Source organism: Euprymna scolopes, chromosome 18 (genome assembly GCF_053919585.1).
Source record: "Euprymna scolopes isolate OS-2025 chromosome 18, ASM5391958v1, whole genome shotgun sequence".
NCBI classification, from domain to species: Eukaryota; Metazoa; Mollusca; class Cephalopoda; order Sepiida; family Sepiolidae; genus Euprymna; species Euprymna scolopes.
In genome coordinates, this window is record NC_136499.1 from 117,084,524 (window position 1) to 117,108,382 (window position 23,859).

The 23,859-nt window shown below is 36.7% G+C and overlaps 1 long non-coding RNA gene across 1 annotated transcript; it reads right to left on the reverse strand.

Moving 5' to 3' along the window:
• Positions 1-8,327: 8,327 nt before the first annotated feature.
• Positions 8,328-18,588, reverse strand: LOC145297788 (uncharacterized). The gene is made up of 2 exons (XR_013870326.1): positions 18,202-18,588; positions 8,328-8,562 (listed from the first exon to the last, which is right to left on the reverse strand). It is a non-coding gene; the product is annotated as an uncharacterized LOC145297788 (long non-coding RNA).
• Positions 18,589-23,859: the final 5,271 nt, after the last annotated feature.

Sequence of the window (23,859 nt, forward strand, 5' to 3'; positions counted from 1 at the left end):
TCACTTAGTGCTAAGATATCCGGGGTATTTGTTAAGAGAAATGCTTCAACATCAGCTAAGTTAGTTCTAAGCCCACGGATATTTGTGAATGAGAGCCTCAAGGGAGGAGGCAAGTTGAATTTGTTTGTCCCTAATCCTGGTTTAAGCTTATTTTTAGATTGTACTGTCGTCATATTTTTTTTTTTTTAAGAGTTTCGGTAAGGGGGAGCTAAACAAGAGGTTATGCGGAGCTTCAGACATGCATCACAAGTAGACCATCAGCTGACCTTTCTCCAATTAGGATTGTGGCCTCAGGAAAGCCCACCGGGGATGAGTGCAGGGTCCCTTTCCATGCGCGTCATGGCACTACAAACAACCTGATATTATTCAACTGTTGATGGAGCAGCCGCTCTAAGCGCTACCAAAGAGTTAGGGTCTCCTGTACTACCAGTCGGGAACAGCAGCCAGGAACTGTCAATCCGTTCCCTCAACCCTTTAGAAGAAGGTCAACCCAATCTAATCGCTCAGGCATATCTTATACTCAAGCACTCCCAAATGTTCAGTTTTAGGGGTGGGGCGTGCTGGGAATGGGGAAGAACGGCGTTCATTGCCCTAGCCAGGAAACAAGATCTACCGCTGGGTGTTTCTGTCGAATCACTGAGATAGTGTCTCTGCGCTTGACTAATAGGCAAAGAAGGAGTATAGAAGCCGGGCGATAGACAGAGCCTATCTACTCCTTAAGCAATTTAGGTTTGCAAACCGGTGAATTTGTTTGAGTCACCAGCTCTAAGAAGGTTGTCATCCAAGACTGAAGAGGCCTCTCTCCCCTTTGGTTTAGTTTCAGAGTTTTCCTTCTCCTAGAAGGATGATCTGGGAAGACCTACTGGGTCCGTCAGCCCTGAGAGGGTTTTCTCCGCGCCTACGTTCTAATCCAGGTATTTCTGCAACCCCGCATGGTTAGTGTTACTGGGTTAGTTTGTGGGGGATTATATCTCTACTGATTAGTTACACCCCTCAAAGTGATTTAGGGACATGCTATTTACTTGTTAATGGATAAAGGGGGTGGGTGAAGTTCATGCAGTGTAAGCGTCTATGATTGTAAGAGGGCTTGTTAGGGAGGAGATAATGTGATTTTAGTCTTACCCCTTTTTTTTTTATTATTTTATTTATGTTAGCTTAGGTCTAGGATAATGTTACAGTATGAGTAGGTATTAAGAATTGAGCTACGAGTTGTGCCCGAGCTATTTTAGATGATAGGAGGGTTAAGATGTAAGTGCAATATAGCATGGATAAGACAGCAAGTTTTGAGTCATACGTAATTAGGTGAATAGATATATGGGCAGGTTTTCAGTAGGTGCGAATAGAGTTGAAGTTGTAAGTATTTTCTAGTAAGAGTCATGGGGCATTTTGCATAACAAGGAGTGTCGTTTCAATAATGTATTAATCGTTGCAAAACTCGAGGAGACAGTTGTGTAGTGCAGATCGCTTTGTTTCTGAGTACTTTGGCTGTTAAGTACCTGCCTCTGTGTGCATAGGCTGTTAAATCCCTTACTGGATAGGAATGAGCTGTAATGCATGCCTTAGAGGTAGAAATGTATAGATGTTTAGTGATGGCTATTAAAACAGTTCGCATGTGAGGGATTAGGGGCTGGAAGTTAGCGATTCCACTACAGATGCGGGGCAATGTGGGAGTTTAGTGGCGGATAGGTTGGAAGGAGTAGATTGTTAGCGTTCAAGAGAAGAGGGGTTATTTATTTACAGATAGATTTCGATTAGGATTTTTGAGTTACAGGTAAGGTTTAGTTTGAAGAAGGGGGGAATTTTTTTTTTTTTTTTTTGCATGCAGGTAAGGCAAACGCAATCGTCTTGGAGGTAAAATGTATAAGATTTCGTAGCTAGCTATTAGGTTTTTTCCTCCCAGTTATAGGAACAGCTAGTTCGTTGGGATTTGGAATTGTAGTCATTAAGGTCAGGCGCAGAGTGTTGCATCTACTCAGAAAATTAGCCCTAGTATCACAGCTGGGATTATATATATTGCAGTTACAAATATAGTGACAGTTAAATTATGAGCCACGTGCAGTGGTTTGGTATGATATGGGTATCATGGAGGACACTTTAATACAAGCAAGCGTACGGTGATTGCATATATTAAGTATACTACTTAAATAAAGTTCTTCTGTCTTATTATTAGTGTGTACTAGAGAGAAATGAGTTAGTAGCTGGAATTATTCTTGTGCGTAAGGATAGTATGTTATGTTTGTAGTCAGTAGTAGTTAGAGTAGAGAATTAGACAGTTTTGCGACGTAGATAAGCACAGTTAATGGAGAACGAAAGGGAAAGGTATTTAGTGTGCGTCTAGTCTCTGTATCGACGTGCGTAGTCCTGTAGCTTGTAAAGAAAGTTCGTGCGTGTACAACATGTTGTGGACAAAGGATTAAAGAATCCTGCAACGTAGATTAGATATCCGACAAGCCTATAGGAAGAGAGAGAAAAGTGTTCGGTGTATACGTGTTGTAGGAATGTGCATCCGATAGTAGAGACAGGGCAAAGGGTTAGTGTCTCGTGGTAGGAAAGAGTATGTGTGTAAAGCGCACGTGGAAACAAGTTTTGATGATAGCCATGTTGGCTTGCGGTACTCATGTTAGCTTGTGTCAGTGGATAATTATATATATATATATATATATATATATATATATATGTTCTTTTGAGTCAGTATCTCTGGCTGTTGGTTCAACTCAACTGGTTGCCCTGGGTTATCTAACGAGATGTATCCATTACTGTTATTGGACGGAGTGCTGACTTCTAGCGGGTCAGTGTGTTATTGGGACAGTGCTATTATATCATCCCAATTAGTCTCTTGAATGGGTGTGTTGAAGATGGTTCGTCTCTGAGCATTATATAACTCTTGTAAGTGCATATGTTACACTTCAGTAATCTTCCATCACTGTGTAAAAGCGATGGGTGAATGTTTATTTAATGGACATTTGATGAAGTCGTTTACAAGCATCTATCCTTGGTGAAGTGGTTAGAACTGCCGACTATCAATGCGATAGTTATAAGTTCAATCCATGGCTAGAGAAAGGTGGTAGTCTAGCCGCACTGATGAGTTGTGATACAACGAAACAGCTCTGTATGTGGATGACTATATATGTGTATATACATATATATATATATAACAAATGACAAAAGTCTATATTCCAAACTTCATGATGTTAACCATCTTACAATTTATTCCTTCAATTACATTGATATTAACAATTCTTGACAGCAACTGTTTTGTAGCACAAAATCATTCATTTAATTATTATATCAATCAGTGAATCTATTTTGCCCTTAACTCGTCAGAAGATATAGCAACTAAAAGAAAAGAAAATGTATTTGGTAGTGATGGGAAGATTCCAGTATTTTTCCCAATTCCGATACAATTACCGATTCCATGCTAAATTCCTGATTCCGATTCTTTATAAATCTCTAATTATTTAACTATAAGATAGTTATTTCTCCTGATTTTCCCCCAAAACACATGTTAAATATGCAGAAATTTTCCTAAACGTCAAAATACACTTATGGGGAATGATCTATCGATTTTAACTTTAATGGTATTTTAAAATCAATAAAAATGTATTATTTTCATCAGTATTACCAGCAATGGAAGATTTTGGTTTAAACAAAATCAAATAACAAAAAGACAATTAAAAGAATTGTTTTGGCATCGGAAAATAGGCATCAATTTTTCAGATTCTGATACCAATTCCAATACCCCCAAATCTTCTGATTTTTTAAATTCCGATTAATCGTCCCAACACTAGTATATGGGCATGATTAGAAAACCTGAAAATTGGAAGAGAATTGCAATTACCTTTTATCTTTTATTACATCATTTCGAATTTTCAATTTTATCTTTTGTAACATTATGACATTTGGAATATAGACTTTTGTCATTTGTTATATATATATATACTAGCGGGGGGGGGGGTACCCGGCGATACCCGGGTGTCTTGAAGTAAATAAAACTCCGGGGGGGGGGGTTTAAATAATAAAAAAAAAATGTTTTGGTAGGTGAGTGCATGAGGATCGAACCCGTACCCTTGAGTTGGAAATTAATGTGTGAAAAAAAAAACCGTGCGATGTTACCATTGGGCCACCGCGACATACAGCGTAGATGTGTTTGAATTTATTTATCTAACTATAACTATAAAAACAGGCGTGCGTAATAAAAGTTAACTTTGCTGCTTCCATTTGACCTAATTAAGAAGGTAAAATAGAAGTCACGCAGCGTAAGCGTCTGTTCCCGGTGCATTGCCGCGAACACGTCCGTTTGAGCTTAGTTTAGTTTCATTTTATTTATACTAAAAAGCCCAATCAACACGCGAGAAGCCAAAATAACAATAATTTTGTAAAAATCGACGTAAATAAATCTATACGCTACGCGCTTTCCTAATTCCTAGATATTATGATATAGTTTTAAGCGATAGTAACGACCCTGGGAGCGTGTGCGAAAGAAGCCTTTTGAAGACATACACGAAATGATCACACACATTTTGCCTTTTATATACATATATATATATATTTGTTTTGTAATTAGATTGAGCTTCATAAATTAAAAAATTTGTATAAAAATGGTGAAATATATTTGAAAAAATATTTTCACCTGTCTGTTTGTAATTAAGCGGTTTGAGCAATATAAAAGTGATGGATGAATGTTTGTTTAAAATAGACATTTATCGAGATTATTTGCGAGCATCGCTTTGTGGATTGTTGGGTAGAACTGCCGACTGTCAACACGGGGGTTCTAGGTTCAACCCTCGGCTTGGGAGAGATGTTAGTCTAGCGGCACTGATGAGTTGTGATACAATGAAACAGTACTGTATGTCGATGACTACAAATATATATATATATATATATATATATATATATATATCTTCTATATATATAAAAGCTAAAATGTTTGTTTGTGTGTGTGTGTGTGTGGATTTTCGTGTATGTCCGAGAAAGGCTTTTTTCCGAGAAGTGATCGGTCGGCTCACAACTTCTTAAAACTTTTTATATCCCATCGAAATCATAATATCTACGAGTTAACAACAGAGGTCACCTGTCTATTTAAGTTGCCTGACTTTCAAAAGTGAAATATTAAACATTTTTCGATCACCGCATGTGGATTCAACTTTTTCGTATAAAAAAACGAAGCGAACAGACCCACAGTAAATAAAATACTGCCCCGCACTGAAAGTTGACCTCATTAAGTCGTCAAGTACGGGCACCTGCCAATTCTTTATCTTACTTAAATAAATTCAAACATGTTTCCATTAAACGCCGCACGTTTTATCTCACACTTTATTATTTTCCTACTGCGTGTCACAGCTTCGGGTTCAATCCTTCCTACATACCTACCAAAACTTTTTTTTTTGAAACAAGCACCCGATCAACGATTTTTGTTTTGATTTACTCAAAAACACACACACCTCCAAGCACCCTGCTAGTATATATATATATGAGACAAGTTTTTTAACTAATACATATATTCATTTATACAAATTTGTGTGATAAAGAAATATGTAGGTTCATATGTTCATAGTGTGAATATGCATGCATAAGTACATAAGTAATATACTTATGTGAGTATTTAGCAGCATGGTATTATGTATGTGTGTTGGTAAATGAAGATTCACATAATCTGCAGCAAAATGGTTTGACACCAGTGTGTATTTGCAAGTGGCATGTTGATTTAGATTTTATTGAAAAGAAAGAGCTACAAATTGTACAGGAGAATAAAGAAGTGATAAACACAAATTTAACATTTTTTTGTTTTATTTTACTTCAGTCGAAGTTCTCAGAAATCAAGGGGCCCACAACCTGGGGCTAACATTTGAACTCTATATGAGATACCTAGATATTCGAATCTTTGATTTAAGTTCTTTATCTTTCAAACACTGAGTTAGTAAAGAAATTGGGAACATAATTTTCAGCTCCCCAATTAACCATTTTTATATGTTGTAGTATATCTTTCATTTTAGTCTTTTAGTTTTACTGGATTCCAGGACAAGAATTTATCTAGTCTGGTGGAGTATCCAGCTTCGTGCTATTACTTGAGGTAATATCACTTGGAGAAGGTGCATCATTCCCCCTAAAAGCTAATGTGAGTTAGCCATAGTGAGATCTTATTTGTGCAGCGACTACTATGTGATTTTTAATATTTGATCAGGATTTACTTCTGTGGAAAAAGTATCCTCATGCCAGGTTGTTCTGACAAACCCCTGTACAGAGAGACCTTAGATACTCGAGGACAGCGTCTAGTAGGCATTCAAGTTCCCTCCCGTTCACATCAAACATCCGTTTGACACCAGTGTGTATTTGCAAGTGGCGTGTTGATTTAGAGTTTAATGAAAAGAAAGAGCTACCAATTGTACAGGAGAATAAAGGATAGATTCACACAAATGCAATTAATCTTTTTGATAATTTCGTGTGTTGAAGAAAGAATAATTCAATTTTAGAACATTTAAACTATTAAACATTTTTATTACATTAGAAACTTGAAATTTTTATCATACTAAAAATTTTATCCCCAATGTATATTTAGGGAGCATATTTCATTAAATAAAATACAAGTTTTTTGTCTATTAATTCTGTTTTTGATCAAAGAAGCGAAGACAATTATAAGTTGGATCAAAAACAGAATTGATTCACAAAAAATCAAATTATTTAATGAATTATATATATATATATATATATATATATATATATATATATATATATTAATTTTCTTCCTTTGAAGATTGTAACATTGGGTATGGGCAGATAAACCAGCTGCCAACATTGTCCTGCTTTGTATTGAAACCAACCGAGAGCTCTTTTTAGTATCCTCATTGTTCCCTTAAGTGCAATTGTCTGGATCTCTTTTGCACTTGGTTTACCAGGAATATTAGTTAGATAGGACTTCAGGTTCTTCTTCATAAGCCCTGCGGCACCTATAATAACGGGTATGACTGACATCTCTCTAAGATTCCAGTTTCTTTTCATATCATACATGAGACCTTGATATTTGGTCTGTTTTTCCCTTTCAGCTCTGTTCAGACCGCCATCATTAGGAACACTCACTTCAACCAAGGTTCCTACTCTCTCTGTCTTATTCCATGTCAGGTTTCACAGCAGCATTTTTAAGGTAGGTGGCTGTAGGGATTACATGGTCATAATGTATGGTATATAAGTCATTTCCAACTGTTCTTTCAGGTTGATGCTCCAGGACTTGCTGCTACACTGGATGTTTAATTATTTACAGATAGTCCAGTGGAGTTACTTACATACTCCATCATGTCTTGCTGTATAGTAGCTGTGCCCTAAAAGAACCTTGCAACTTGATATCAGATGACTAACACTTTCCAGTTCTGTATGGCAGAACCTGCATTTTAGAGTGTGATGACGCATATGATGTACCAATTACTGATCATAAACCCCATTCCTGGTGTTTACCATTGATTTCTTTGAATAACATTTTCTTTCCAAGTGTTTTTATCACGGAGCTCCATTCTTTGAGTTGACTTACATTTTTATGCAAGGGTTTTGTTTTTTTTATACCATTTGTGATTGCTGAGAAAATACCGAAGCACACATTTCACAAGAAGTTAAAGTTGACTTATGTTTTTATCCAAGTGTTTTGTTTTTAGATTCGCATATTTCATCATTGTTTAAATATTTTAGTTCAGATACTTCTTACTGATCACTGAACTCCATTCCTTGCATTGACCATTGATTTCTTTATGACTAACATTTTTTTCTAAATGTTTTTATCGCGGAGTTCCGTTCTTGTAGTAAACTTTTAATTTCTCGATCACTTAGATTTTTATCAAAGTGTTTTGATTTTTAGATTCAAATCTCATGTCTTTTCTTTTCCAGTGTGATGTTGCATGTGCCGTATCAACTGTGATTGCTGGGAAAATGCTGAATCACACATTTGACAAGAAAATGGTTTTTCTCCTGTATGGATACGTGTGTGAACTTTTAAAGAAAATTTTCGAGAAAACGAAGATCCACATACGTCACAGCTAAATGGTTTCTCTCCAGAGTGAACACTTGCGTGCGTTTTCAAATGCGATTGATGCGTGAAACTACATCCACATACATCACAACAATATGGCTTCTCGCCAGTGTGTGAACGTACGTGAACTTGTAAAGTCACTTCACGGGAAAATGTAGATCCGCATGTTTGACAGACAAACGGACGCTCGCCACTGTGTATATATATGTGCCGCGTCAGATGCGCTCGCTTAGAAAATGAACATCCGCACATTTCACAAGAAAATGGTTTCTGCCTTGTGTGTGTGCGTGTGTGTGATTTTAAGTTGGATTTATCGGAAAATGAAGATCCACATTCTTCACAGTAAAATGGTTTCTCTCCAGTGTGTACACGAAGATGCCTTGTCAACCGTGATTGTTTAGAAAATGAAGACCCACATATTTCACAAGAAAATGGATTCTCAGCATTGTGAATTCGCATGTGTCTTGTCCATTTTGATTCAATTAAGAAGGAACTTCCACAAAGTGTGCAAAGAAATGGTTTTATTTCTGTTGGCAGAGGCATTGTATTACCTGTAAGTAAAAAAAAATATTAGACACACAACAAATTTTATTTCAAAGTTAATTAAGTTATTTATTTTTATGGATAACTTGGAGTTGACCTTTGATTTTTTATTGACTTACATTTATGAGGGGCGTTCAATAAGTAGTGCCCCTGACCCACTTCCAGTTGTCTGATCTAGCTGAAATTTTGCATGTGCAATGATTTATATTTCTACGGGTTATGTGGCAAATTATAGCTCTGAACTAATTGTGGTTTCTGTTTTTCAGGTGTTAGAACTGAGTCAAGTGTGAAATGGAGTCTGTTGAATGCCGAGCAGTGATTCAGTTTTTGTATTTGAAAGGATGCACACCACAGGAGACTTTTGATGAAATGAACAAAACTTATGTTGATAATGCCCCATGATATGACCTTGTAAAACGTTAGCATTGTGAATTCAAACATGGCCGGAAGTCTGTAGAAACAGCTCCCAGACCTGGTCGCCACCCCCTTCTGCCATTGATGAGGCATCTGTCCGTCAAGTTGAGGCTGCCATTTTGGAAGATCGGTGCATTACTATTCGCTAAATAGCCCAAAATGTCAAGATTAGTACAGGGTCTGTGGAAACTATCATGACGATTTGCATATGCATAAGGTGTCTGCCAGATGGATTCCAAGGTTGCTCACACCATTCCAGAAGCGAGAACGCGTCAAGTGCTCGAGGATGAATTTGGAGATGTGCCAAGAAGATGAGTCAAAGTTTTTCAAAAGACTGATTACACAGGATGAAACCTGGGTCCATCACTATGATCCAGAGACCAAAGCCACGCCAATGCAGTGGAAGCACTTGGACACATCACCTCCAAAGAAGGCAAGGGTGCAGCCCTCTGCTGGCAAGGTCATGCTCACAGTCTTCTGAGACCAGGATGGAGTAGTGGTGACAGATTTCCTGGCAAAGAGTACCACAATTACAGGAGCCTATTATGCTTCACTTTTGAGGAAATTAAGGGAAGCTATCGAAATCAAGAGGCGGGGCAAGATCAGCAAAGTTACCCTCCTCCTGCAGAAAAATGCCCCGGTCCACAACTCGCATGTTGCCAGATCAGAAGCACGGGCGTGTGGTTATGAAATCCTCCTCCATCCTTTCTACTCTCCTGACCTTGCACCCTCTGACTTTCACCTCTTCCCAGCCATGAACTTGTTTTTGAAAGGAAAGCATTTCCCAGATGATTCAGCCTTGATTTCTGAAGTCACATCATGGTTGGAGGACCAACCTGGAGTGTTTTACAAAAATGATCTCCAGAGCTGCATCAAACGATGGGAGAAATGCATGACTCTGGGTGGTTCCTATGTAGAGAAAGACTAATAACTGTGCCAAGTTTCGTTGCTCTACTGCTATGGGAAGTGGGTCAGGGGCATTACTTATTGCACACCCCTCATATATCCCAGTGTTTTCATCACGGAGCTCCATTCTTTGCGTTGACATGTTTTTATGTTTTTATCCAAGTGTTTTGTTTTTAAGTTAGAAATAAAAGATCTACATATTTTACAAAAAATGGATTCTCTCTACTGTAACTTCGCATGTGTCGTGTCCATTTTGATCTAAGAAGGAACTTCCGAAATGTGTACAGGAAATTGGTTTCATTTTTGTTACCATAGGCATTGTATCACTTGTAAATAAAAAAGAGACTACTGCAAAGGAAAAAAAATTATTACGAAATAAATGTTTATACTAATACAGAGTGACCCCAAAAAATGGGCCCCATGTACATTTTATGTTATATCCCCATTATTTATTCACCGATTGCCCTTATTTTACAAGACATGGCAGAATCAACGACCGTGAGTACACCAAGACTCCAGTGGGAGCTGGTACAAAGAATACACTGTGTTAAATTTTACTACAAGACAGGCTCGTTTAAGAAAACCCAGGACAGATTCATGCGTCAGTTCGAATGTGAAAAGGCTCCGTCCAAAAGCAGAATTCAAAATTGGGTGGACCACTTCGAGAAGTATGGGACCATGGAGAACCTCAACGCTTCCAGAGAGAACCGTCAGAGACACTCGGGACGTCCCAAGAAGCGAACAGCCGAGCTGGTCGAAAGAGTGAGAGAGTCTCTCCAGCAGAGTCCGAAACGCTCTGTGCGTAAGCGAAGTCAGTCCCTCGGTATGTCCCATGAGACTTACAGGAGAGTGCTGGTGACGATATCAGGGCTTACTCATACAGAATAAGATGCTGCAAACCCTTACAGCCTCAGACAAGAAGCAGAGGAGGGCTATGACAGTCAAGATGCTTGAGAAGATTGAGGAAACACCAAGTTTCCTTAAACTCCTTTGGACCTCAGATGAAGCCCACTTCGATCTTGATGGAAAGGCAAACTCCAAGACAAATGTCTTCTGGGGGGCCTTCAGACCCAATGAAGTAGTCATCAAGCCCCTGCACTTTCCTAAATGCACAGTGTGGGCTGCAATCTTGGCCAGAGGCATCATCAGACCAATCTTCATCGAAGAATCTGGCGCAGCAGTGACAGTCACCAAGGAGCGGTATGTGGAGGTCCTCAAAAACTTCAAGAATGAGCTCCAGCCCATCTACCTATCGCTCATAAGCAAGTTCTGGTTCCAGCAGGACAGAGCAAGTTCTCACACCTCAAACCTGTCCCGAGATTGGCTGAAAGAGAACTTCGGAGGCCGAGTGATCAGTCTCAAGACTGATTTTGAGTGGGCACCCCATAGCCCGGACTTAAGCCCCCCAGATTTTTTTCTTTTGGGCTATCTTAAGGACAGAGTCTATGCAGAGAAACCCAGAACCATCACGGAACTCAAGGAAGCCATCAGGGAGGAGATGAAAGCCATTACCAATTTGGTCTGTAAGAATGTCATGGACAACTTCGTGCTGCACCTCAAGAAATGCACAGAGCTAAATGGAGGCCATCTAGAACATATGCTGTAGAACGGAGAAAAAAAGGGCAAAGACCCTAGTGTTTTGATGTGATGTTCTGAATATAATAAACTAGTTATGACCAAAGTTTCATTTCATTTGGACAAAACACTAAGAAACGGGGCCTAATTAGAGTTGGGCCCATTTTATTTGGTCACCCTGTATTCAAAGGATCCAGAAATAAGGCTTTATTTAAATACTAGCAGTTCAGCCCAGCTTTGCTCAAAACTTGCCCTACGTGTGAATACACTTTATTTAAGATTTCAAATATTTAAACCAAAAATTGTCTGAGTAATTTCGTAGAGACCGCAGAGGTTAAATTCTTTTAACTTTGACCCTAATTTTGACCCCTTAACATTTATTATTTTGGTCTCAAATGAAAATAAAAAATTGGCGGAGGAATTTGCTAGAATCTGCAAAGGTCAACTCTTTCAACTTTGACCTTTTGGCAACCAATTTTCACTCCAGAACTGATTAAAAAGCTTGCCGCATGTCTGAATACCCGTTATGTATAAATTTCAAATGTTTAGACCCAAAACTGGCTGAGTAGTTTGCTAGAGACTGCAACGGTCAAATCTTTTAAAGTTTGACCCCTTGGAAACTCAAATTTTCCACCCAAGCTATAAAAAGCTTGCCCCATCTCGGAACATCCTTTATGTAAAATTTCAAATGTTTGGATCAGAAATTGGCTTAGTAATTTGGTAGATATCGCAGAGATCAGTTTTAAAATTTTGACCCCACTTGACCGCTAAACATTTATTTTTTGTGGCTCAAATCAAATTAAAAAGTTTGATCCATGTCCAAGTAACCTACATTTAAAATTTCAAGTGTTTATACCTAAAATTGGCAGAGGAGTATGGTAAGGTTTCCAAAGATCAAATTGTTAAACTTTGACCCCTTGACAGCTAAATTAAAAAGAGTTTCCTAAATCTCACTAACACTTATGTCAAATCTCAAGTCTCTAGACTGAAAATTGACAGAGTTATTTGGTAGGGAAATACACACACACAGACAGACATTTTCACTTTTATATATGTATACTAGAAATGGGTACCTGGCGTTGCTCGGGTGTTTGAAGGTGTACGCTGAGCAATAAAAAAAAATAGTAATTTTTGTTAACTTTGACCCCTATTAGGACCCCTTAACATTTGTTTTAGGCTCATATCAAGTTATTAAGTTAGATCCATGTCCAAGGAACCAATATCTAAAATGTCAAGTGTTTATACCCAAAATTGTCGGAGGAGTTTGGTAGAGTTCTCAAGGGTCAAATCGTTGAACTTTGTCCCCCTTAACAGCGAAATTTCTGGCCGAAACCCGATCACATCGATTTTCCCAAATCTCAGTACCCTGTATATCAAATTTCGAGTCTGTAGACTAAAAATTGACAGAGTTATTGCGTAGAGAAATATACACAGACACACACACAGACACGTTCACTTTTATATATATATATATAGATTTGTTTAACAAAAATATATACGTATACATAAACATATATGGAAACAATTTTGTGTTTACTATGAACTTTTTACGCACATATTACGCAAGTATAAATCATGTAGAATATCTGCATGAATATAATTACACATAATAGTTAACTAAAGATGATTATCCCATTAGAAAACCGAAGCAACTAATAGAGAATTAATTAAAATGAATGTTCAAAAGAATATGCAAATTAGCTAGATCTTTTGCTAGTGAATGCAATTCCACAGCCAAGATATAAGGAAATTGTATTTTCTTTTTAAATAAATAGAAAAGAGGGTTTTTAATATGAATATCGATACACACAAAAGAAAACCGAATTTATAGGAGTATAGATAGATAGATAGATAGATAGATCAAACACTAGCATGTTTAAATTCTAAAGTACACAGTTTTAGTAAGCATTAAAAAAGTACAGCCACGATAGAATGCAAGAAAAATACTGTACACATTGATAATGGTTTTATATGGTTTTCATGTTACATAATTATATTGCCATAGGCATTTTATCCATAAATCTATATCTATAAAGATGAAAGTGTGTGTGTGTGTGTCTGTGTACATTTCCCTACACAATATGAGGGGCGTACAATAAGAAATGCCCCTGACCCACTTCCCATAGCAGTAGAGCAACGAAACTTGGCACAGTTCTTAGCCTTTGTCTACATAGGAACCACCCAGAGTTATGTATTTCTCCCATCGTTAGATGCAGCTCTGGAAACCGTTTTTGTAGAACACCCCAGGTTGGTTCTCCAACCACGATGTGATAACTCTACATGAAAATCAATCTTGGTCCCGATTAAGTAATACTAGCCTGGGTGCCCGGCGTTGCCTGGATGCTTGGAGGTGTGTGTTGAGAAAAAAAAAAAAGTTGTAGTTGGCAGGCAGGCTCGAACCTGTAATGCAAAGGAGGAAAAGAAAGTGGTTGTGTGTGTAATGGTGTTGGTTGAGCCAAAAATAAAAAAAAAGAAGGAAAATTGCGAGCGCAAAAACAAAAGAGGCACAGTAAACAGGCTAGAAACCCATAACGTGCCAGAGGAAGAAGAGATGAAAAAACAAACTGTTTTACCGATGTGCCCACCATGGTTGTGACGTCACAGGTGGATGAAATATCAAGTGACGCGAACAAAACGGTTGAATGACTTGCAAAAAATGTCAGCGGAAAAAAAAATCGACCCTTGCTGTAGAAAACTGCCCAGTTAATGTTTTTGGCTAATTTTTCGATATTTGTTGTCCGATGGATTGGGCTTCAAAATGATACTGATATTGTGAAAATTTGTTGCCTCTGTCGAAAGTTATAGGCAGATGTACAAACACACATACATTGAGATTTTTTCCCTTTATAATATATAAAACTCGTTTTTATTATTATTCTTGATAAAAATATCAATTCAAACTTTTATAAAAGTTGTGTAAATATATAAAAAACGCACTCTTGTTTACAGAAGTGATGTAAGTGCGAAGATCAAGGTAAACCAGTGTCAGTCAATATGTATCTTTTATTTTTGGTTTTTGCATTGAAGTTGGTTGGGGTCCATATTCTATATTTCGTCCAAAATAGAAATATTCAGAAAAATGTACAAGAAAATGGCTTCATTTCTGTTGGCATGGACATTGTATCACCTATAAGAAAAAAAGAGACTACTGCACGCACATCAAATTTTATTTCAAAGTTTATGTTGATACTAATATTCAAAGAATTCTGAATTAAGGCTTAATTTAAATATCAAACACTTTGAAAATTATATGTTTACAAAGAATAGTCTAAATTATAAAGTACATATTGAATAAATAATATAACTTGCTTTCATTATTGATTTTAATAAAACTGTCAATTCACAAAAGTTCGCTTGCAATGTAAAAAAAATTAAATGCAGTGTCACACAAATCCGATAAAAAATTTTAAATTTTGTAAATATATAAATGCACTCTACATAAAAATCAATCTTCATTGCAAATAAATAATATAACTTGTTTTGGTTATTATTTTTAACCATTTCATTTCTGTTGGCATAGTATCATTTTTAAATAATATAAATCTTACCTGTCTGTTTAAATGTATGCATGCATATATGTATATTTGTATGTATGCATGTATGTGTATGTATGTGTGTATGTATGTGTGTGTGTATGTACATATGTATGTTTTTATGTCTGCCTAAAACTTTCGACAGAAGCGACAAATTTTCACAAGATCAGTATCGTTTTGAAGCTCAACCCTTCGGATGACAAATATTGAAAAATTGGCTAAAAACATTAATTCCTTCGCCCTCAACTGGACACTTTTCTATAAAGTGCGGTTGCTTTTTTTCGGCGATATTTTCGAAAGTCATCCCCTCTTTTCGATTGACTAGCCTTAATTTAAACCTTTGCCACTTCCAGTTTGGCAATGGATGCAACGGCAAAGACATCACTTTTTTTTTTCATATTCTTTTCCTCTTTCATGTTATGGGTTTGAGCCTGCCTGCCTACAACCACTTTTTTTTTTTTTGCTCAACACACACCTGCAAAGACCCAGGCAATGCTGAGCACTCAGGCTAGTCTCTAAATAAAAAAGAGACTATTGAAAACACAACAAATTTTATTTCAAAGTAAATGTTTATACTAATACATTCATTTTGACTCATTTCTGACCCTTTAAAAACTATTTTAACCCATTTCTGACCCCTTAAAAACTATTTTGACTCATTTCTGACCCTTTAAAAACTATTTTAACCCATTTCTGACCCCTTAAAAACTATTTCAATCCATTTCTGACCCCTTAAAAACTATTTTAACAAGCTAAAGACCTATAAAAGAACCATCCATAAAAAATACAATCATTTGAGGCTCCTAGCACTGTTCTGTGACTTTTGGCTTCGGCAGAAATAGAGTTTGAAAATATGAAGAGAGATGGACAAACTAACAGACAGACAAACAGACATATAACTTGGATGTTGAGTTCCATGGTAGCCAGCATATTTATTTAATAGCTTTTCTTTTTTTTTACAAAGTGGTCACTACTTATCAAGGCCCGGAAGCCACTCAGGGATAAGGGTTATTGCATGTACAGTACACTAGTGTTGATATTTGATAAAGTGTCTTATTTAATGGGGGCGGTTCATTAGGAATTTGTTTATGTTGGACTTGAAGACATCCAAGTTGTAGTCAGGTGGGAAACAGGCAGACGGAACAGAGATCCACAGGCGTGCACTTCTAAGAAAGAAGCTTTGTTCATGGAATCTACGTTTTGGTTTTGGCACAGATAAAGAGTGGGGAAAATTTTTGACTGTGGTTTCAGCTAGACGAGTGCTTCTCGTGAAAGATTGGTGAGAAGGGACCAGAGACTGGAGCTCAGATGAGCAGTTTCTATGGAAGTAATGATAAAACAAAGACAGGCTCGCAATGTCTCTCCTGTGAGAGAGAGGTTGCAGGGAAGAGAAAAGGGCATCCCCCACTAATCCACGAAGCCTATATTGTACTCTGTCAAGGCAGGATAGGCTGTTTTAGCAGCTCCTGCCCAGATGTGGCAACAGTACTCCATCCTTGGACGTACTTGTCTTTTATATAGATAGAGAATTGCATCAGCAGTGAGCTATCTTCTGGAGCGGTAGAAGGATCCTACCATGTTTCCAGCGACCTTGGCAACAGACTTGATGTACGTGTTCCATTTCAGGTCAGAAGTAAAGGTCAAACCCAGAAGCTTGTCAAAACATGGAGCTTTCCCTAGTCGAGAGTCATCCATTTCAATTGATGCCAGATGGGGATCAGAGCGTTGATGATGTAAAGATAGGAGCTTGGTTTTATATGCATTAAAAGTAACAAGCCACCTCTTTCCCCACTGTACCACGCGCTCGAGATCAGAGGAGAGAGAATCTGACTTCTTTACAAAGGCTAGCACATGCATGGACAACATTTTTAATTTATTTATTTACTTACATTGGCTTCTTAACTTGTTAAAAGAATATTAAAAAGAAAAGTAACTAAACTATTTATTAATAATTTCTCACTTTTACAAACATTTTTAATTTACATGCGGACGAATTTTTGGTAAATTTTTACATTAGGTCCACCTCCACAATTTTCTTTAAAATGATGACTTTTATAGGTTTTCGACTATGTTGAATAAAATAATCTTAGTTACATTTTGCAGAGACAAGTAGTTTTCGGGATATAAAAACCTGTATTATGCACTGTAATTCACTGGCCGCCATGTTTGTACACGCGCATGATAAACAAATCTACTTCTCTTCAACTGACACTACCACCTAGCAGAAACAAATCCACTTTTTTTTTTTTTACAACCAAGAAATTAGTGTAAAAGAAAACAATTCTCTGGGTAATTTTATGTTAAGACCATCTTTCAGAATCCCCCCCCCCATATTAAGGACGGCTTTCGGAATAAACACTCCAAAGTCGCCATTTTAAAAAAAATTGTGGAGGTGTAACCTAATGTAAAAATTTACCAAAATGTATCCGTTTATAAATTAAAAATGTTTGTAAAAAAGTAAATAAATAAACAACAACAACAACAATAAAATGTTATCTGCGCATGCGTTAGCCTTTGTAAGGGAGCAGCTATTAAATAAATATGCTGGCCGGCATGGAATTGAGCAGCAGCCAAGGAGTACCAAGTCGTCTAATGTCCAGAATCAAAACAAAAAAAAAAAAAAAACAGTGCTTATTCAGATCGGCGTTTATGGCGGCAATTAAAAGTAAAGAAAATAAAGAAAAGTGATGCAACTTGTTAGAGAACAAAGATGACATATTCCAAAAATCATATAATTTGATGAAGTATTTCTTTTTCTTTTCTTTTTTTTTCCAAGAAAATCAAATTTCAAGCGAGTCGCAATGCGTGATGAAATCCGATTAAATAAATAAGGGGGGGGGGAGATATCTTAATTCGAAGTGTCGATGTAAAAAACACAAAAAAACACAACCAACCTTATGTTCAATACAAGTTAGTAAGTAGTAAAATCGCTAAAAATCGTAAATTTGGATTTTCATAGTAAAAAAAAAAAAAAAAAAAAAATTTTTTTTGATCGATGTACGTTATTTTTGGAATATGATATATTCACTCTGTAAATAGTAATTGCTGCCAGGGGTGCAGTAGTGCAAGTGCACTGACTGCACTGCAGCCACTGCACTTCTGAATAAGTACCCCCAAAAAACAACTCTCCTAATTTTAACATTTTCTCTCATTTCATAGCAATACGAACTCTTTTCTTTTTCCTCGAATAATCACTTATTCTAAAAAAATAATACTTACTTTCACAGAATCCACATTTAAAAAAAGAACCTGGAAAATAAAAGATAATTTTTTTCCGAAGAAACATAAAGAAAAGAATAAAATAACAAAACAAGTCCAATAACCGGTGTAGAAACAAAATTCGTCCCTTATTAAAAAAAAAAAAAAATGACGAAATGAAAACTATAAAAATTTAACGGTGCTTGTATTCAAATAACGAAAAACTATTGAGTTTCAAGTAAAACAAATGGTACCTACGTAATTGTCATATCATAAATAGTAAAATATATAACTCTTACGAAAATCGATGAGGTAGAAAATTAATTAATCATGAAAAAAGACATTTGCAAAATCTAGCGTTTTGGTATCAAAATCTTCTAATTCGAATTGGGAAGCTAGCAAGGGAGGTAATTCAGCTTCCAATTTCTCGGAAATATAATCCTGATTTTGGAAAAGTTTTAACATGGACTTGAGGAGATTAAAGCAAAGCGATATACACACACACACACACACACACACACACACACACACACACACACACACACACACACATATATATACACCTTACCTGTTGGATTGGAAGTTTTAAATTCGACCGTGTTTGGATTTTACCATTCTTGGATTTTTTACCCTTCACCAGACTATCCATTCATGTGAAATCTTTTTATCATTTTTTCTTTTACCTCCTATTCCCCTTACCTCAACCTTTTTTTTTTTTTAACCAAGTAAGATCTGTGACTTACTTGTGGTTTCATTAAATACTTTTACATGCAAAATCCGATCCGGCATTTTGCTAATTCCTGCCCTCTGATGAGAAGGAGAGTATTTCTTCGAAACTCCGCGGATTAAGGACTATCAACTTATCTTGTGCTTCCTTTTTTAAAATTAAATATGTTTTTAACTCTTTTTCAAGATGTTTTTTTAACATGTTTTATTAATCATTTGTTCATCTATTTCCTTTTCGGTTTTATTGAGCTTTTACATCTGGTTGAGATTACTTTACTTGTAAATAGTAACTCTTTAATATTTATAATATATTTTAAGTTTACCATTTTGATTACCTTGGTAAACTTATTGTAATTTTTATTTCTTATATATATATATATATATATATATATATATATATATATATATATATATATATGTTTTATTTTTTATTACTGTATCTTTCTGTTAAGTTACATTATTGTTTCAGTTACCCGGCCGGTTTTTTGGCCGTCTGTAGCTTCCTCAGACTTTTACAGGAAAAAAAAAAATATATATATGTGTGTGTGTGTGTGTGTGTGTGTGAATGACAAAAGTGTATATTTCAAAGTTCATGATGTTGACCATCTTATAATTTATTCCTTTAATTCAGTTGACATTTACAATTCTTGACAGTATGTGTTTCGTAGCGCAAAATCGATCACTTAATTGTTATATCAATTAGTGAATCTATTTTGCCCTTAACTCATCAGAAGAAATAGCCACAATCAATCTGTCAAAAGGAAATAAAGTGCATTTTGACATGATTAAAATCCAAAAATTGGAAGAGAAACTATAAATACCTTATAATATGTTTCCATTGCGCCATTTGGAATTTCTTCTGATAAGTTAAGGGCAAAATAGATTCACTAGTTGATATAATAGTTAAGTGATTGATGTTGCGCTATGAAACAGATATTGTCAAGAATTGTAAATGTTAACTGAATTAAAGGAATAAATTATAAGATGGTCAACATCATGAACTTTGGAATATACACTTTTGTCATTCATTCATAATATTGCTCTGTAATTACATTGAGCTTCTTAAATAAGGATTGGTATATATCACAAGGAAATAAAATATATTTCCACAGAAATATGTACTGTAGCGTCCAAAACTAAGGGACAACATTTTAAAACCTAATATTTGTTAGAAATAACAACTGTGAAAAGCTAAAATTTTGACAACTGGTAGTCGTTATAATCCGTAATAACATAGATGATAACGACTATCAGCTAAACGTATGAACATATACGGGTTCAGTGAATACATTCACCTTCTCTTTCTTTTCATCATCAACTTCACGCTGCACATTGGAATTCAAATATATCAAATAAAATGCCAGTAATTCATACTTTTAGACGAAATTAATTTAAATGGAATCAATAAACCCTCTAGCTGCTTTGATTGCATAAATTTCGTCCTGGAATTAATTAGAGTCGTTTGTTTGTCTTATTGGTATGACACCACTAACATCACGCTGGCCAAATGAATACAGCCAGCCTCGGCCTAATCAGGGTTCAGTTTCGGCAGCTCTGGCCCCGAGCCAAGTGTAGTATCTGTTCCGGCAGATACTGCAAGCAAAGACCAGATGTGGGGACAACCCCACATACCTGACCTTTAACCAGCTCCCATTTCCCACCTCTCGGGAGCTGGTCCCCCTTTTCCCTTCCCCCTCCCCTTCACTCCTCACATTAAAAATTGGCCTTGTGCCTAATTTGCTCGGTGGGGGAGCAAATAAATACCATCTGTTCCGGCAGATACTGCAAGCAAAGACCCTATGTCACTATCAAGCTCCCCTAATCCCTGGGGAGCTGGTCCCCATTTCCCTTTCACTCCTCACTTTAAAAATCGGCCTTGTGCCTAATTTGCTCGGTGGGGGAGCAAATAAATACCAACCCCACATATAAGATTTGCTCTTGTAGCAATCAGTTATTGGTCAATGTAGGGGAAACCCTTCATACCAATTGTCACTATCCAGCTCCCCTACTCCCCGGGGAGCTGGTCCCCATTTTCCCAATCTCTCCACATTAAAAAACGGCCTTGTGCCTAATTTGCTCAGTGGGGAAGCAAATCCCCCACATATAAGACCATTGCCAATTGGCAATCAGTTATTGGTCCATGTAGGGAAAACCCTTCATACCAATTGTCACTATCCAGCTCCCCTACTCCCCGTGGAGCTGGTCCTCATTTTCCCAATCTCTCCACATTAAAAAATGGCCTTGTGCCTAATTTGCTCAGTGGGGAAGCAAATAAATACACAGACTCGGCAGGGGAGTAGGAGGAGACTCCTGAAATGGCGATGTTGACGCTATCAGTCACGTCGATCGAACTCACCACCGAAGGATTCCCAGTGACACCAGCCATCTCAGCAGCAGTTCAAACAGCCCTTATCAGGGCTAAACAATCAGCCCTTATTAGGGCTTATAAGTTTTTCTATTAATGTGATTCACTTCTGCTTGCCTCCTGAAACCTACCAGCAGCAAACTTCACTCCCAGTCTCCAGCTCATTCCCGCAGGCCCTGTCGGTGGGGCATTAGAATACGCCAACTGCCCCCCTGCAGAGGGTAAAAGTCCCTCAATGGGGGTCCTGGATATGACCTTAAACTATATCCAGTGGTGACGCCCCAGTTTGTGGGCTTTGGGGAGTGTGGAGCCACCCTTTAATTACCATTGCTCCCAGGCCCACTCTGACCCGGAGTGGTAGTACCTGTTAGGGTCCCAACTATGGGTTAAATAGAAACCGACGTGAAAACAACAAATATATTCTATTAAAAAAATTTTTCTTCAAAATCTTTGGATTCGGCATTAAATAACCCGAAAAGGGTTGATATGCCGTAAAACAAAAACAACCAACCAAATCATTCCCGCAGCCTTTTCAGCCCTTGGTGCCTTCCAGCTTACTCCTGCAGTTTTCTGGCAACCTCACCTGCACCTCGCTCTTCTAGCCTGCAACCTTGCTTGCACCTCGCTCCTCTGACCTGCAACCTCGCTTACACCTGACCTGCAACCTCATATGCACTTTGCTCCTTTGGTCTGCAACCTCACCTGCACCTGGCTCCCTACCGACCATCCGTTCCTTAACACTAATCCTAAGCTCTCAGTGTCGTCCATTTCTTAACACTGATCCCCGCGTTCTCAGTGTCCACCATCCGTTCTGGATCGCCCTGACGTCCAGCCGATCGTTCCAGACCCAGCAAGCAACCCTGAACCATACTACGTCTACAGTACCTGTTCCAGACCTCCATGCCTTAGCCTCCAGTGACGTACGCCCTTCCGGACAACTAGCATCCAGCATCCAGATCATATGATTTTTCATTTCCTTTGCAAATAAAAGGCGAACTTTCGTCTTTAACCAAACAACCTGTGTCTGTCATTCTTCTTTGCCTTTTTGCTGTTTACTTTTTGCCCATGTCTACCTTGTTAGTTGTTGAGTCGATGGTCCCCGGACAACCGGCCCCGCAACAGGTGAACAATCTTTAGGAAAACTGTTTTAAGAAAACTATTTGATGTTTTTTCATAAAGCATCACCAAAACAAGGGAAAGAACTCCATTTGACTAAGATCCTTTGTTTTTGTTTTTTTTTTGACACTTCAACCAATGCAACTTTGAGGAACACAATATTATTAAAAAATAAAAAATGGGCAATTCGGAAGCTTCACTTAATGTTCTAAGAGAGGTAACTCTATTTTAACATTAAAAAAGAAAAGAAAACTGTGGCAACTGTTTTGTAAGAGATAGCAAACATTTATAACAACCAAAAAAACTAGCAAATGTGTAATTTAGCGGCGTAAATTATTTGACAGACAAAAAATTATAAAGACTTAAAATTATAAAACACATTATTAGATCCTAAGACCTAATTAAAACCGGAAAAAAAATTCATTTTTATTATTTTTTTTCAATATTTTTTTATTAGACTAAATGTACGACAATAAAGGCCGCCATATTGTTTTTAAAATTAGGCCTTTCTAAGATTTGACACATTGGCCTTTTTAATGCCAAATTTGGATTTTTTTACAGGCTTTCGTGAACTATGTTTTTGACCGCCATATTTTTGTTGTGATGAAAGAGCGTAAAAAAGGCCAAATTTGGCCTTAAAAAGGCCAATCTTTCAAACCATAGAAAGGCCAAAATTTAAAAGCAAAACAGCGGCTTCGGATGTCGTACGTACATTTAGTCTAATAAAAAATGATGAAAAAATAATAAAAATGAAATTTTTTCTGGTTTATTGGAGCCTTTGGGTCTAATAATGTTTTATATAAAAATAAATAGTTTTTATAAATTTTTGTTTATGAAATAATTTACGCCGCTAAACTACACATTTACCAAAAAATATTAAGATTTTTAACATTTTTTATTAATATGTTCTAAACTTTGTTACATAAAAAAAAGTCATCGCAGTTTTGTTAAAATTCCTATGCAACTATCGTAGCAGTTTTCATTTTTTTCTTTTTCTTTTTTTTTTTTTTGCTTCGTTAATATTAAAGACCTTAGCATTTCTTCAATAAAATATACACTCTAATTTTGCATTGGTCCGAAATCACGGATCTCTTAGTCAAACGGAGTTATTTCCCTTGCATTTGACTTTTCCAAATGCATAATTTTTGTGGGCGTGCTTATTTAGAATATTAATTACACTGATTAAAAAAATATATATACAAGGCAATCTTAATGATCTATACGTACTCTGCATAGAACGAAGATGTCATATTCCATAAATCACGTAAACTGATCAAGTACTTTTTTGGCACTTTTACATTAGTATCAGAATTTTTGTAGGAATTTTTGACACCCCTAACACGAAACTGCGAATACAATATAAAAATCTCGGAATTTCTCTGTTAAAAGTGGGTTATTTATTTTCTTTATGGATTATACTTCCAAAATAAACTATTACAGTTGTTTTAAAAGTAATAGAAATATTTTTTTTT